The sequence below is a fragment of the Somniosus microcephalus genome, chromosome 20 (genome assembly GCF_052327205.1).
Source record: "Somniosus microcephalus isolate GS21.2 chromosome 20, FLI_Smic_1.0, whole genome shotgun sequence".
Classification (NCBI taxonomy): Eukaryota; Metazoa; Chordata; class Chondrichthyes; order Squaliformes; family Somniosidae; genus Somniosus; species Somniosus microcephalus.
Genome location: NC_141006.1, coordinates 48,603,316 through 48,618,737, shown reverse-complemented (window position 1 = coordinate 48,618,737; position 15,422 = coordinate 48,603,316). Strand labels below are relative to the sequence as shown.

At 42.6% G+C, this 15,422-nt stretch overlaps 1 long non-coding RNA gene across 4 annotated transcripts in view; it reads left to right on the top strand.

Moving 5' to 3' along the window:
* Positions 1-13,845, top strand: part of LOC147103211 (uncharacterized) — a 293,502-nt gene extending 279,657 nt beyond the window's left edge. For 3 of the 4 annotated variants that reach the window (XR_015072918.1, XR_015072920.1, XR_015072919.1), the window contains 4 exons: positions 2,621-2,682; positions 3,167-3,353; positions 12,843-13,159; positions 13,734-13,845. This is a non-coding gene — a long non-coding RNA (uncharacterized LOC147103211). The remainder of the gene's footprint in view (positions 1-2,620; positions 2,683-3,166; positions 3,354-12,842; positions 13,160-13,733) is intronic. The other variant, XR_015072921.1, reaches the window with a different exon arrangement.
* Positions 13,846-15,422: the final 1,577 nt, after the last annotated feature.

The following is a 15,422-nucleotide window of genomic DNA, read 5'->3' as shown; positions in this document are numbered from 1 at the left end:
CACACACACTACACTACATGCTGCTGTGAGGCATTTTTTGTCGGAAACGCTGGGGCACATGGAGCATGGTGCAAAATGCGACTAGGTTTTGGTGGTTAAGGAGATTAGACACGTACTGTAATTCACAAAGGGGAACTTCAAACAAATTGCCTTACAGCAAACAGAGCTTTGTGCCTTGTGAAGAACTTTCCATTAACTCATTCATCAGACATTTTCTGTGTTGCCAACAAGGGTTGCTTGTTGCTTCTTTTTTGTTTTTTTAATGACAGGTGTTTTAGCAAATGTAATGAAAGTGTCTGGACATTTAATTCACCGAATGCCTACAAGATGTGAAATTATATTAACTGCACATTAGCAAGAAAAGCAAATTGATTCTTTGAACTATGTTATCTCTCGAAACTGTTGCCATGTTTTGAGATTTTTTTGTGACCATTTATCCACAGGAAGAATTTGGAAGTGAGTTATAATTGAACGGTGTGTCTTAAATCAAAGTGAGTCCAGCTAGATCAGGGAGGGAGGCTGGTCCAGTGAGGGAAACTCGCTCACCTCAAGCCCAGTGCCAGTCAGAACCAGAGGGCTGAACAGGAAATTGAAGTGAACACACTAATTGGAATAATGGGGCACATTTTTAAATAAGTTCTCTTGTTCACAAGGAGTGATCTGAAGTAGTTAGATTAAGGTCATATTTCATTATAGCTGTTACTTGTGGTTAAGGGGAGATTTGCTGGAGGTGTTCAAAATCATGAAGGGTTTTGATAGAGTAAATAAGGAGAAATTGTTTCCAGTGGCAGAAGGGTCGGTAACCAGAGGACACCGATTTAAGGTAATTGGCAAAAGAACCAGAGGCGACATGAGAAAACATTTTTTTTTTTACACAGTGAGTTGTTGTGATCTGGAATGCACTGCCTGAAAGGCTGGTGGAAGCAGTTTCAATAGTAACTTTCAAAAGAGAATTACATAAATACTTGAAGGTGAAAAATTTACAGGACTACAGGGAAAGAGCAGGAGAATGGGACTAATTGGACAGCTTGTTCAAAGAGCTGGCACAGGCACAGTGGGCTGACTGGCCTCCTTCTGTGCTGTAGGATTCTATGATTCTATCTCATGCTATTTAGTGGGAGAGTCAATGAAAGTGCTGGCTATGCTGAATGAGACATCAGCCATTTGTTTGATATATGTGTAGGGAGCAGATCAGCTGATATTGAATAATAGCTGCAAATGATTCAGCAACGTAATAGTTAAAGGCAGTGGTAACCTTGGCAGCCACTAACATTACCATCCTTATGTTGCAAGTTGCCAGAATATTCCCTTGTCGCAGATGGCAAAGCTGTACAATTGGCACCCTGCTGACTCAGAGCATGCTGAGACAGTTATCCTTGGTCACTCTCAAATAGGCATGCTAAAACCTGCAGAATAAGGGCTGGTTCGCCGATCGGGCTCTCCTGGTGAGGAAGGACTGCTGGTTGAGAAATATTGGGCTTGCGACCCCTGCTTTTCCATCCATTTAAATGAATGGGCAGAAAATCAGGAGCAGTAGGCCCATGATTTCTAGACTCGCGCTCCTCCATGAATACCGCTTCCATTAGGGAGCACCTGATCCTAGAATCAGCCCATCATTCTGGTGCCTGCTTATCTCCTTGCCATGTCTTCTTTCATCTTGTACCACTCCAACTATGAAACAAACTTATCACGAGGAGTAAATAAAATTAACCCCTAAAACATTATTGAAGAAGTATTCATTAATACGAATGGTCAGAAATGTGGAAAGAATTCCAATATAAATAACTAAAAAAGGTATTGCAACAAACAAAACACACAAAACCTGTTGCACGCTAAGAACTCGTTCGCACATAGTACTTCTCCTCTTCCCAATCTAAATGTGCACACAATGTAAAAAGAGCAATCCTGGAACAAAAGCTGCAGAATTGAGATAGGTGCTCATTTAAATATTTTTGAATCAAATCTGGGGTCTAAGGCACAAAAATGGGTACAAACACTTCAGCTCTCCAAGTGCAGCAGATCACCGAGACGCAGGAAATGGGCGTAGGGCCTAGCCTCCGAATATAGTAATACTGTGTGCCTACTGAGTACCCGCTTTCCTGCCACACAGCACTGCAGAAAGTACACTGCTGTTCAAAAGCTTGTGCTATTGGTCTAATTGTCGCCCAGGTTTAAATAGCACTTGGTACTGAAACAATAGGCTCTTATTCAACCTGAGTTGGTAATGCTGTATTAATGGAGTTTCCTATGCAATGGCAGGGTAAATGTTCTGTCCCCTGTGATGAGCCACGCAGTGAGCGGGTGAATCAGTTTCAGGTGCCTTCCAATGACTGGTATAAATGAGCACTGCGATCTCTTGCCCGCCTTTCAGTGATGCTTTGGATGGCTAAGTGGAGGAGCGAATGTTATTCAGAGGGAATAATTTATGCTACAAATGGGTCAAGACATCTAAATTATTACATTAATCCAGTTTCCTTAAAGAGCAATACATCTTTAGAACTTGTAATTACTTTTTTTTGTATTAATTACATCATTATCCAGTGACAACACAGAGAAAATATTCTGATCATGTAATATTACTATTATTATTATTGTGATTACCTTTGCCTTTTAACTTTAGTTTTGAACCACACTCACAACAACAGAAGCTAGTGTTTTGTGCACAGTCCTGAAAACTGTCAGGTAATTAAAGCATGCAGCAGATCATTTACATAAAATGTTATGTACACATCTCTGTATCAAAGAATAAAGCATTCATGCTGTTGTTTTGTACAGGCTTTCTGCCTGGTAAGTAGTGTTATGGCAAGGCTTATTAGTATATAGATACCTGTAGACAATAGGAAAGATTGCACTTAAACCAGCACACTTTCACATTGTGCCCGTATGCCTTTTGTGTAACATTCTGAATTCATTACCTCAAAATGTTCTCACCACAATTACAACCAGTGATAGACCCTATAAACACCAGTGCTTCACCATACTGTTATACGGTTTTAAAATGTTCTCTGTAGACACGACCCAAGTTTGAAGGGCATCTATAATTGTGGTGCTGGATGTTTTTCACAGTTCCAGTAGGCATGTGTGAACATTTCATACATTGACCATTCTGCTTTGCTGAAATCTGAGTTGCAACTTTGCAAGTTTATGCACTCTTCTTTCCTTTTAGATTTATTTCCAACGGTCGGCTTTTCGGCTCAGTTTCATTTGAAAACCCACACGATATATTTGTGAACATTACTTGCAGCAGAGGATGGCCGATGTGTTCCAATGGGGCAAACTGCCTTCAGTTGTGGTGTAATTGCTGGCTCGGAGGTAGAAAGGAGGAAATAAAACCAATTGTGGAGCTATTTCAGGTCAATTCTACTGCATATGTTGTGAAAGAATGTTTTCATATACTGAATTCTCTGTTGAATTGCATTTCTCTATGTGAGGACACAGTAATCCATGCCGCATTCACATTTGTTTCACGGATTATTGGAACTTTTTCCAAGATCTTCATGTTCACACAATTAATAATAAACTAACAATTTTGAAGGCTGCATCAATGCCGTGACTTTTCCTGCATTTGTACAAGATGATCTCATTTCAAAATCACAGTTGCAGAACACTCGCTGCTTCCCATGTGAAATTTAGCAAACTAAAGAAACAATGACAGTATTTTAAAATTCAAAAGGGACCCTCTCTCACTCCTTTTGTCTCTGTGAAAACCTTTCAAAATTGAGTTTAAAATTAAAAGTTAAAAAAAATTCTGAATTGAATAAAAACTTTTAGTACAAAATACCTGTAACACGCAGTTATTAACAGAATACTTTGTTTCAGTTCCAGGTAGCAGTGTTTGTGTTGGGAATAAGAATGGAATGGTGTTTGTATGAGTAACTTCATTCTCATAAAGGCAAAGGTCACTTATGACCAAAGCAATTGGAGATAAGCACCGAAACCAGACTTAAAATCAAAGCTTCTCTGAACAGGACCAATTCAGATACATTCATCAAAATCTGAATTTTGTCCAGTTTAGACCTCCTTGAATTCCTGAGTACCTATCCTCTTAAAGTTGATGTGTAAAGGGAAACAAAAATGCACCCATGTTTGCAACACTGTTATCACTGCCTTGCCAAAAGGTATGCTCCATCTTGGTACTTAGCATGTAGTGGGAGGAGCAGCAAAATTATTTTAGTTACAAGACATGCCTTTGATCCCTGGTGAGCTAGTGAGGAACGTTAGTTACATTTTCAAGTCCTAATGAAGAAGTTCAGGGGCAGCTACAAGTCTGAAGTCTGCAGTGATGTTTTTTCTCCTTCATGTTGGCCCCTATTTGGTGTAATTTCCTCTCTTCCTGCAGTCTCCATTGCTCTAGTTCTCGCTGTTCTTCCTATTTGCATTGCTCTTCTTCCAGTTCATGTTGCTCAAGCTCTGATCGAAACTCATGCTCTTTTAGCTGAAATGCACTTTCCTTAGCATTCTCTTTGGCCAGTAACCTCGCTAACTCAAGTTTGTCTTTTTTTGATTTGGACATTTTTTAAATCTCAGTTTCTGCTGTGTTCACCTTTAACTTTTATATGTTGTAAGTTCCCTTCATCAACATAAATAAGTGTCCCAAGAACCTTCCACCAATTATTACAAATGTTAGGTCTGTCTTAGATGTTCTCTTAGGTTCAGTGGTGCTGGTCACTCCATAAGTGGTCTGAATGCCTTACGTTCAGGAGTGCACCCAAATTGCCCAATATATAATTAGACAATTGTTAGCTGGGCGGGCTCAACAAGGTCAATAAAGTTAAAATCGCGTGGATTGGCCGCATCTCAATGGAGGCGGGACTACAACCCTGGAAGTTGTAGTCCCGCCTCCCACCTGACTCCTGAATGAAAATCCTGCCCTATGCATCTATTTATAAAGCCAAGGATCCCATATGCCTTTTTAACAGTCTTCTCAACTTGTCCTGCCACCTTCAAAGACTTGTGTACATACACACCCAGGTATCTCTGTTCCTGTACCCCCTTTAAAATTGTACCATTGAATCTATATTGCCTCCCCTCATTCTTCCTAACAAAATTAATCACTTCACACTTCTCTGCATTAAATTTCATCTGCCATGTGTCTGCCCATTTCACCAGTCTGTCTGACTTCCTGAAGTCTGTTACTATCCTCCTCACTGTTTATTACATTTACGAGTTTCATGTCACCTGCAAACTTTGAAATTATGCCCTGTATACCCAAGTCCAGGTCATTAATTAATATATATATATCAGCAGTGGTTCCAACACCAACCCCTGGGGGCCACCACTGTATACTTCCCTCCAATCTGAAAAACAACCATTCACCACTACTCTCTGCTATCTGCCCCTTAGCCAATTTCTTATCCACGCAACCACTGCCCCTTTAATCCCATAGGCTTCAATTTTGTTAACAAGTCTATTATGTGGTACTTTATCAAACCTTTTGAAAGTCCATATACACAGCACAACCACACTACCCTCATCAACCCTCTCCATTACTTCATCAAAGAACTCAGTCAAGTTAATCAAACATGATTTTCTTTAACAAATCCGCACTGGCTTTCATTTATTAACCCAACGTCATGACTGCCTAATGTAATCACACAGCTCATTTCTCAAAGTACAGGGGTCATTAATGGCTATCATATGCCCAAACCACAACCCATCCTGATTTTGAATAAGTGACCAAGTTTGTGTTACAATGGTTTTATGTGTGAAGCCATTGAAGATGTGAGTATGACAAGGCTTTCAGTTGTGCATTGCATCTTGATTGTGTGCCATACTGAGGTATGGGTATACATGAGATATACTGAGAGAGCTGTAATGTTGTGTGAGGACTTGACATGAGTGAGCAGTAAATGTGAGTCAAATTGATAGTCAACAGTATGTGGCGTGTAATCTTGTGTCACCTACTTGGTGCATGGTGCTGTAGGTTAATCATATCTTGCCAGATTCATTGCAGTGTGCAATCTTCTCTCACACCTGCTCCTGTGCCCACTAGTCATTCTAAACAGCGTTGAGCCTGGCCATCACCTCCCGCCAGACATGATGCACTGCTATCTTCTGGGAGGGTGCCTTGGAGTGTCAAACACCTCATCCTGCCATATGTCCAGCTTGTCAGCCATCAAAAATGTCAGCAATGCCTTTTTGGAAAAGAAAATTGATAACATTGAAATATATCCAAGTAATTCAATTAACACATTCTTATCTAGAATTAGTACAGGGAGGTGAATGCAGTTCATATTTCATGTAAAAGGTGAAAGCTAGAATTTAGAAATTAGGAATGTAGGGTAAATTTTCCAATTGGTGGGTGAGGCTCTGTGATAGTAGTGTGCAAATGGAGACTTGCCCTACAGTTAGAAACTTGGCCATGTGTCTCTGTGCAATACACTCTGCAGTGCTGCTCCACTACAAACTTCGATTTCTGCTTCCACGTTGGGTTTTCCATTCTTACATTTAAAAAAGTTTTGGACCCGTATGCAACGACTTACCTTAAAGAGGCTGTATCCCTTTAAGTTTGAACTGCAGCCCTTTAATGGCGGCATGGTGCGAGATTTAGCTACTGCCCGCCTCCCTGGTGTGTGGAGGGAGCATAATTAGATTCAATTCATCAGCTGGCCTCTCAAGACTTTGCCAATGTGCACCATAAGAAAACTTCATTCGGATCTGAAATTCAAACTTTGCTCATTTTAAATTTATTTTTAAAAGGTTGTGATTTGCAGTTTTTTTTTAGCTTGCAAATCACTGTAGTCATTTTTGATGAAAGTAAGGTCGACACCATTCTTAAAGCAAGATGCCAAGTAAAGCCCATATGCACATAATTACTCACAAATACATATACTGATTTAGTGAAAATACACATTTTAAACATAATGGAGAAATAATTGAAACCTATGTTATATTGTATGTTGTAAAAACATGCTGGGGCTGGGAAATTGGGCAGCATTTGCCTTCACCATTTTAAACATAGAAACATAGAAGATAGGAGCAGAAATAGGCCATTCGGCCCCTCGAGCCTGCTCCGCCATTCAATGAGATCATGGCTGATCATCCAAATTCAGTACCCTGTCCCTGCTTTCTCCCCATATCCCTTGATCCCTTTAGCCTTAAGAAATATATCCAACTCCTTCTTGAATATATTTAATGAATTGGCCTCTACTGCCTTCTGTGGTAGAGAATTCCACAGGTTCACCACTCTCTGGGTGAAGAAATTCCTCCTTATTTCTGTCCTAAATGGCTTACCCCTTATCCTTAGACTGTGACCCCTGGTCCTGGACTCCCCGGCCATCGGGAACATCCTTCCTGCATCTAGTCTGTCCAGTCCTGTCAGAATTTTATAAGTTTCAATGAGATCCCCTCTCATTCTTCTAAACTCCAGCGAGTATAAGCCCAATCGACCCAATCTCTCCTCATACGTCATTCCTGCCATCCCAGGTATCAGTCTGGTGAATCTTCGCTGAACTCCTTCCATGGCAAGAACATCCTTCCTCAGATAAGGCGACCAAAACTGCACACAATACTCAAGGTGTGGTCTCACTGCTGCTTTACTGCTGAAATTGTGCTGTATTTCATTTTAATGGTCAATCATATGCTGATAACATGGTGAACACGATTTCTCATTGTTTCCAATGGAATCACACACTGCCCACAGCGCACCTGTACATAGTGGGCGATAAAGGCCAATAATGTTCTGACCTTCCAGGAAATGGCTTTTTGAAGGGTAACTGAGCTATTTTTGATTGCTGGCAACAACAATTTTTGAAATGCGTCTTGTATTGTGCATAGTGGTCCTTCTACTTGACTGTTTTTGGAGGAAGAAGAAGAGTAGCGAAGAATGCCAGAGAGGTTTGCCTGTACCAGAGATGGCCTATCCTTACCCATGCAGACATGTGTATGACCCAGCTACCCTGCCTGGGAATGTCTGAGTAGAACTGCCTTTCCAGGAAGATAGTGACCGAGTTATGTCATCTGCTGGAATTGGACCTGCAGACAAATTTAGCTGGAGAGGTGTCAGTGAAGGTGACCACCACCCTGAACATTTATGCCATTGGGTTATTCCCAAGCTACCACAGGGGAACTGTGCAACAACAGTCAATCCACCATGCATAAGTGCATTAAGCAAGTCACTAATGCTTTGATCATCAGGACAAACATCATTATCAATTTCTCAATGGAAAACCAACAGCCAAATGAGAATGCAGAATTCTTCCATATTGCAGGATTCTGCGAAGTCCAGGATAATTGATCATCATCCGTGCCTACAAAGAACCCTATGGTGTTCATGGAAGGAAAAAAGAACTTGTGCTTGTATAATGTCTTATCACATCGTTAAGCACTTTGTAGCCAATGAATTACTTTTTGAAGTGTTGGTATGTAGGGAAATGCAGCAGCCAATTCAGCAAGGACCCAGAGTAAATGAATGAATGGCTCCATAATCTGTTTTTGGAGCTATTGGTTGAACATTGAATATTGGCCAGAACTCACTGCTCTTCTTTAGTTAATGCCTTTTAACATCCACTTAAGTAAGCAGAAATTTCTCAGTGTAACATTTTATCTGAAGGACAGCCTCTCAGAATTGCTCTCCCTCTATGTTGCACTGAAGTGTCAACCTAGATATGTGCTCAAGTCTGTAGTGGGGCTTGAAACCATCACCTTCATGACTCAGAGACAAGAATGCTACCAACTGATGCATGCTGAACCACAAGAGGTTCCACTCTATTAATGCCTGGGTGTTCAGTAACCAGCAGCAAAAGATCATGCAAGTGAATGCTCGGTTCCCAGATAGAACTCACATTTCTTTTATTTTAGGGCAATTCCCTGTGCCTGACTTATAAGGAGAAGCCAGATTTGAAGGTTGACTCCTAGGAGACTAAGACTAAAATGTACAACCCTTGTTAATGAAACAATTGCAGGGACCCATGGATAGAAGTGGAATGAAAATTAAGCCCCAAGCATCCAGCATGATGGTGATGGAACTAATTATTGGCATCTTCAGATGCCTGGGCAGGTCAGGGGGCGTCTTGTCGTACCACCCCCCCCTAGGGTCTCCAGGATCTGGGCAGGTTAGGGGGCATCTTGTCATACCGCCCCCCCCCCAGGGTCTCCAGGATCTGGGCAGGTCAGGGGGCCTCTCAGCAAACTGGTGACAGAATATCTCTCATACAGCCACATGGCATGCTGCAGGCTTCACATCTTAGCCATCCAAAGAAGCCTGACCATAGAGGAAGGAGGGCTCATCCACAGCCAAATATAGAACAGGATAATGACAGCAGGTGAAAGGATTGTTGGACAGCCATTCACCTGTTGCCACATCAGTCCGCACCTTTCTTCACTTTGACTCTTTTCACTTTATCCTCCGAAGGTAGTTTTTACATGAACAGGATGCCAGTGAAATTAGCATTTGATGAACCACTTCCAGAGTGAAAATGGATTTGAATCACCCTAGTTTTAACATGTAAATAATTCTAGAGAACAATAACAACTTGCACCTTTTAATGTAGAAAAAGTACTCAAGGCACTTCACAGAGGTTACACTCAGACCAAAATGGACACCGAGCCAAAGAAGGAGCTATTAGGACAGGTGCCCAAAAGCTTGCTCAAAGAAACGGGTTATAATGTGGGTCTTAAAGGAGTAGAGGGAGGTGGAGAAACATAGGGCTCGAATTTCATCGGGCCGTTGAGGCGGGATTGGAGGCGTGTGGGGGATTAAAATTGCGAAATCGGGGGGCACGAACCCATCCCGCCTCCATGCCCATCTCCCAGGAGGCAGGTACCTGACCTGCACTGGGAGCCGCCTCCCCAAGGCGGGAAGGGGATTAGTGCCAATTAACTGCCTGTTAACAGGTAGTTAACAGGCAGTTTTTAGCCTAATCCCTATTTTTAGCCCTGAAGTGTGGGCTGCCCGACGGCTCCAAACCACGCCAGGTTAGCGAGGCGGACCGTCGGGCTGAAGGGCTTGGAGGGTTCGAGATGTCCGGTGTTCACGTGAGTGATGGGTGCATGAGTGCAGAGGTAAGTGTGTTTGGTGTGTGTAAAGTGTTTAAATAAGTTTTACTTACCTTTACTTATAAATGCAGCCTTCCTTCCTTCAGGTCTCGGGAGTCCCTCATCTCACTGGCACAGAAAGCAGAATGGCCGCGAGCTGTCAAAAGTTGCAGCCTCTGCTTTCTGTTCTGGAGAGATCTCTAAATCAGCCTGAGAGGAAGGAATTAACTTAAAGTACAGATTGTCAGTGTTTGACAGCTTCAAAGAGCTATAACGCTGATATTACATCTGTTGACAGATGAAATGTCAATCTGTGACGTCACCTGTTGCCGGTTGGCCCTTAATTGGACTGCTGAGCCCGCTGGGTGGGCTCAACAAGGTCAAGCAAGGGAAAATCGAGTGGGTTGGCCACAACTCGATGGAGGCGGGACTACACCCCCAAAAGTGGGAGTCCCGCCTCCTACTTGCCTCCATTGTTAAAATCCAGCCCTATGGTTTAGGGAGGAAATTTCCAAGCGTGGTGCCTAGATGACTGAAGGCATGGCTACTAACGGTGGGATGAAAGCACAAGAGGATAGAATCAGAGGAACAGAGAGTTTTGAGGTGATGGCTGTAAAGCTGGAGGAGGTTACAGAGATAGAGAAGGGCAAGACCCTGAAGGAATTTAAACACAAGGATGAAAATTTTGAAATTTGAGGCATTGGCCAACCAGGAGCCAGTGTATTTAGCAAGTGATGGGTGAGCAGGACTTGGTCCAGGATAGGATGCGGGCAGCAGAATTTTGGAGGAGCTGTAGTTAATAGATCTCGGAGGATGGGAGACCAGCCAAGAGAGCTTTGGAAAAATTGAAACTGAAGATGACAAAGGCATGGATGAGAGGGTTTCAGCATCAGATGGGCTGTGGCCGGGGCAGAGGTGGGCAATGTTACGGTCGTGGTGTAGGCAGTTTTTGTGATGTAAAGGCTGTATGGGGGACAAATAGTGACAGGTAAGAGAACTGCACAAAATCAGAGATTTGTAAATTGTTTATAATTTGAGGTATACTATGCTAAATATATATATTTATTTATATATATATAGTAGAGGTTTGTGTCTGTGTGTGTTTAGTAATTGCAGGTCACCAGTCATTTAAAAGTCTCTTATATGGGGACATCACCCATTACACACTTGAGGTTTGGCATTTTTAGGGAAACAAGGAATGCTTCTTTAACCCTCAGGACCTTTAAACAAACCTGATTTGAAATGTATAAAATTAATTTTATTTCTTGCTATGTTTTTTGTTTCAAATGAATTACTAATAGAGATTGATCAAAATTCCAATGCTGAAATTTAAATGACCAGTAATTCACAATTTCATATCTTAAATTGCTCGTGACAAACTCCTATAACTGCCAAGTTTACATGGTCTACATATTTCCAATTTTCTCCTTATTTATTGTTGAAAGAAGGGATTCAGAGAAATTCTACAGAAATAAGACTATTGTTAGTGCTGGAGAAAGAGGCAAAGGGGTCCTGAAAAGTAATTTTAAAATTACTTTTGTGGGGCCAAGAGGAGCAGGAGAGGTGCCTCGGGCTGCTTACCTGACCTCCCCCCGCACCCCCCACCCCCACCAAGACTTACCTTGCTGCCAGCACGGCAGCCTCCGAGCCACCCAATATTGGACTATCTTGAATCCAAGAAGCTGCAACAGGGTGCCGGTTTGGCACTCGAAGCTCGGTGGTTCCGTTTAACTGAGGCTGTGGCCTCAAAATGTCTTCGGCCTCTTCACCACTGGCTGCCTGCCAACGGGCTCCGCTGATCAATTGCCCAAAAGTCAAAATTGACCTGAACGTGTGACCTTCCTCTTCAGTGACGGAAACACTGTCTCTTTAATTGGTTATCAATTGAAATCTCATAGTTGTGTTTACTGATACATTACAGAGATCATTGTGGAAAGATTTAAGCAATGGTTTCAATTTTGACTTTCTGGTTTGTGTGTTTCTTTGAGGAGAGAGGTTAGGCTGGTTGGTGGCTTCATGCCACTGATCCTTTTAACAGGCTGATTGTAAGATACTCTTCTTGCAGCTGTGGCCACATTTCTGCCTCTCTCAGGGTCTCTGAGGCTTGAGGTTATCTCTATACCTTTACTCTGTGTACATCAGGTTTTACTGTAAAGAGCTTGTGTTTAAGCCCTATTCCATGTATCCCCAGCGACGAGAGCTAGTAAAAGCTTGGATCAGGCAGCTGGTATTGATAGGATATAACACAAAGGTTAATGGCTTTTTTTTTAATTGAGAAAGCAGAGTGAAGGGCCAAGGCCCATAGTTCAGGACACCATTAAGGTTGGAAAGAGTAAAGGAGAAGACAAGGTTAATCAGGAAATAGTGATTAAGTAATGCTATTTTTAAAAGCTTGAAGATTGTAGGAGTGAGGAAAACCTGGGGGAGGCAAAACCTTCCACAGCTTTGAGGCACTGGAAAAGAAACAGGTTTGATTTCTATCAAAAGATGTGTTTTGTAATCATTACAGTGAGAAATTACTATACAGGAGAATGATTTTTAAAATTATTCACCAAATATTACCAGTATTTCCAGGCATACAACATTGGTCAGATCGAATTCAGAGCTTTCCTTGAATTACCCTGGCGAGGTGCCTAACCCTCAACCTCAGAAGACCACGGCCTACTACACCATTGCAGCATGTAAATTCCCCACATCCTCTTGTCCTTATGGTTTCTCTGAGGGTGGCTACCTTTGATTTTGTGGGTATTTTGTGCTATGGTTCACTTAGCTCTGGGATTTGGGTTGAGACTCAGCCCAAATTCATCTCAGGTTTACCTTTATTCACATTTTCTTTCCTGAGTGCGTTGTTTTTTTTCTTCCTCCAGGTTGCTACTCTTGTTTCAGCCAGAAGATCGGAGTGAAGCGCGGGAGGAACTCTCTGTGAAAGCGCCATCAGCACGTCATGTTTTTGGCAATCACATTAAGTGGTCCTCATGTTTGAAATATATTTAAATAGCCTTTGTTTAAAACTTTTATATGCAAAGTGACTCCAAACATACAAATGAAGATGGTGAATTAATTTGCTTTGCAAATGTTATGAAGCAGAGGCCTGTTGCAGGCACCACACAGGCACAATAACAAGGCCGCTGCAGTTACCTGCATTAATGCACGCTCATATAAAGAGATACCTACCATTATTCAGGTAATAGAAACTATAAGAAACTTATTTGAGAGATACAAGCAGGTATCGTCACTATTCTATGAAATAAAGAATTAACTTGAAAATCTACCTTAGTGTTGTTGATGCAAAATTAAAGTCTGATATTTATTTTGGTTCTTAGTGGTTTGCAATACCTTCAAAATAGATAATAAAGTTTAAGGTCCTTTTGCTTGTTGGGCCAACCCCATGACCTGACCATCAGCAGCAATTCAGTCAGGTTACTGTCAGTGAAAGGAGCCTTTTCTGTAAATCTCTGACGACACAAGGCTAGGTGGGAAAGTAAGCTGTGAGGAGGACACGAAGGCGGCAAATTTAATAGCGCTGAAGGGGCGGGTTTGGAGGTGGGACCGCTGTCAAAATCGCAAAGATTGACAGCAGTTAGGAAACCCGCTGTCAACCCGCCTCCACGCGAGTCTCCCAGGTGTCGGGTCTGTCAGCGCAGAACTGACCCGACACCAAGCGGTGGGGGATACAATTCTGGTACTTAACTGGCTTGTTAACAGCCAATTTAATGGTATTTTGGGGCTTACTTGTAATTTTACGTTCTCCCCCACAGGTTACTCGCTGCTCGGGGAACACGCCAGCTCACCCTGCTGTGAGTTGAGTCTGCTCTGATGTATCTGATAAGCTGACAGCTGCAGAAGTGATGTAAAGGATGCCATGTTGCAGATGGTCAGTTTCAGAGTGCAGAAACTGTTGGTTACTGCATTTGTAATACGTATAGAGATTTATTTAGCTTGCAAGTGTTTAGAGGCAACTGTATGTCCAGTGCCACCTCATTGGAATGACCTCTTTCACCAGTGACAGATTGCTTCTGTCATCTCACCTACAGCTGCCATCCATTGCAGCAACACCGGAGCCACTGAAACAATCAGACCTTAGTCCTCCGAATCCTTCCATGATCAGCCCCAACACTAACATCACCAACCTCATAACCAACCTTCTCCGCCATCATCTGATGCTGCACAGGACACAGGGCATCAGCCCCTGACAACATTGCTGGCCAGGAGGCCAGCGATGGCATCACCATGGCCAGATTTGCTTCACTTGATGCTGTAAACTCTGGCTGTCACATGATGCGCCAAGTTGACACCATCCCACACCAGCACCATGAAGCATCCCTTTAATGTCCAAGCCATTCCATGCACACTCATCACTATAGTGGGGAGGAGGGGAGTTATGACTGAACATTCACTTGAACTCAGTAAGACACTTCTCAAGGTACGCTCAGATCTGTCCAATAAGGGGCACGTTTGGAAAAATAGATTTCACTGTATGACAACACATTACCAGAAACTTCACATGGACATTGGCTAAACCTCTCAAGTGCCCACCCTTGTGCCTTGTTAGTTGGTATGCTTGCAGTAGGATAAGGGTGAGTGTGAGGGGTGGCTAGTGAGATGGGGAAGTGATAAAGTAGATAGAGAGGGTTGGGTAGAGGTGCAAGGTAAGTTGGTGTCCTGGGAAGGTCTCTTCCACCCTTGGAAGGGAAGAGAACCTCCCTGCGTGCTGTGACTCCCTCCATAAGCATATGGAGGGAGTCATTGGAGAGCCTGGGTGCAAGAGTTCACCTTTGTGCAGTGATTGTCAGTGTTTGCAGCACCTCAATGCTATCAAACACTGACAGATCAACTGTCAAAATAAAATTGTGCATGGTCCCTTTAAGGAAACCGGCAGATGACGCGTCATCAAATGACATCATCAGACCCGCTTTCTGTTAATTGGCCGGGAAGCCGGCAGGGCAGGCTTAACAAGGCCAATCAAGGGAAAATCACATCTGCAGAGCGGATGCAGCTGGGAGCAGGACCGGAACCCGGAAACCAGCTGTCCTGCCCCCATCCTGCCTCCAGAATTAAATTCACGGCCAAAGAGTCTGTAAAAGGATATAGACAGGTTAAGTGAGTGGGCAAGAAGGTGGCAGATGGAGTATAATGTGGGGAAATATGAGGTTATTCACTTTGGTAAGAAGAATAGAAGAACAGAATATTCTTTAAATGGTGAGAAATTATTAAATGTTGATGTTCAGAGAGATTTAGGTGTCCTCGTACCGGAAACACAGATAGTTAGAATGCAGTTACAGCAAGCAATTAGGAAGGCAAATGGCATGTTGGCCTTTATTGCAAGGGGGTTGCAGTATAAGAGTAAGGAAGTCTTGCTATAATTGTACAGGGCTCTGGTGAGACCACACCTGGAGTACTGTGTACAGTTTTGGTCTCCTTATCTAAGGAAGGATATACTTGCCTTG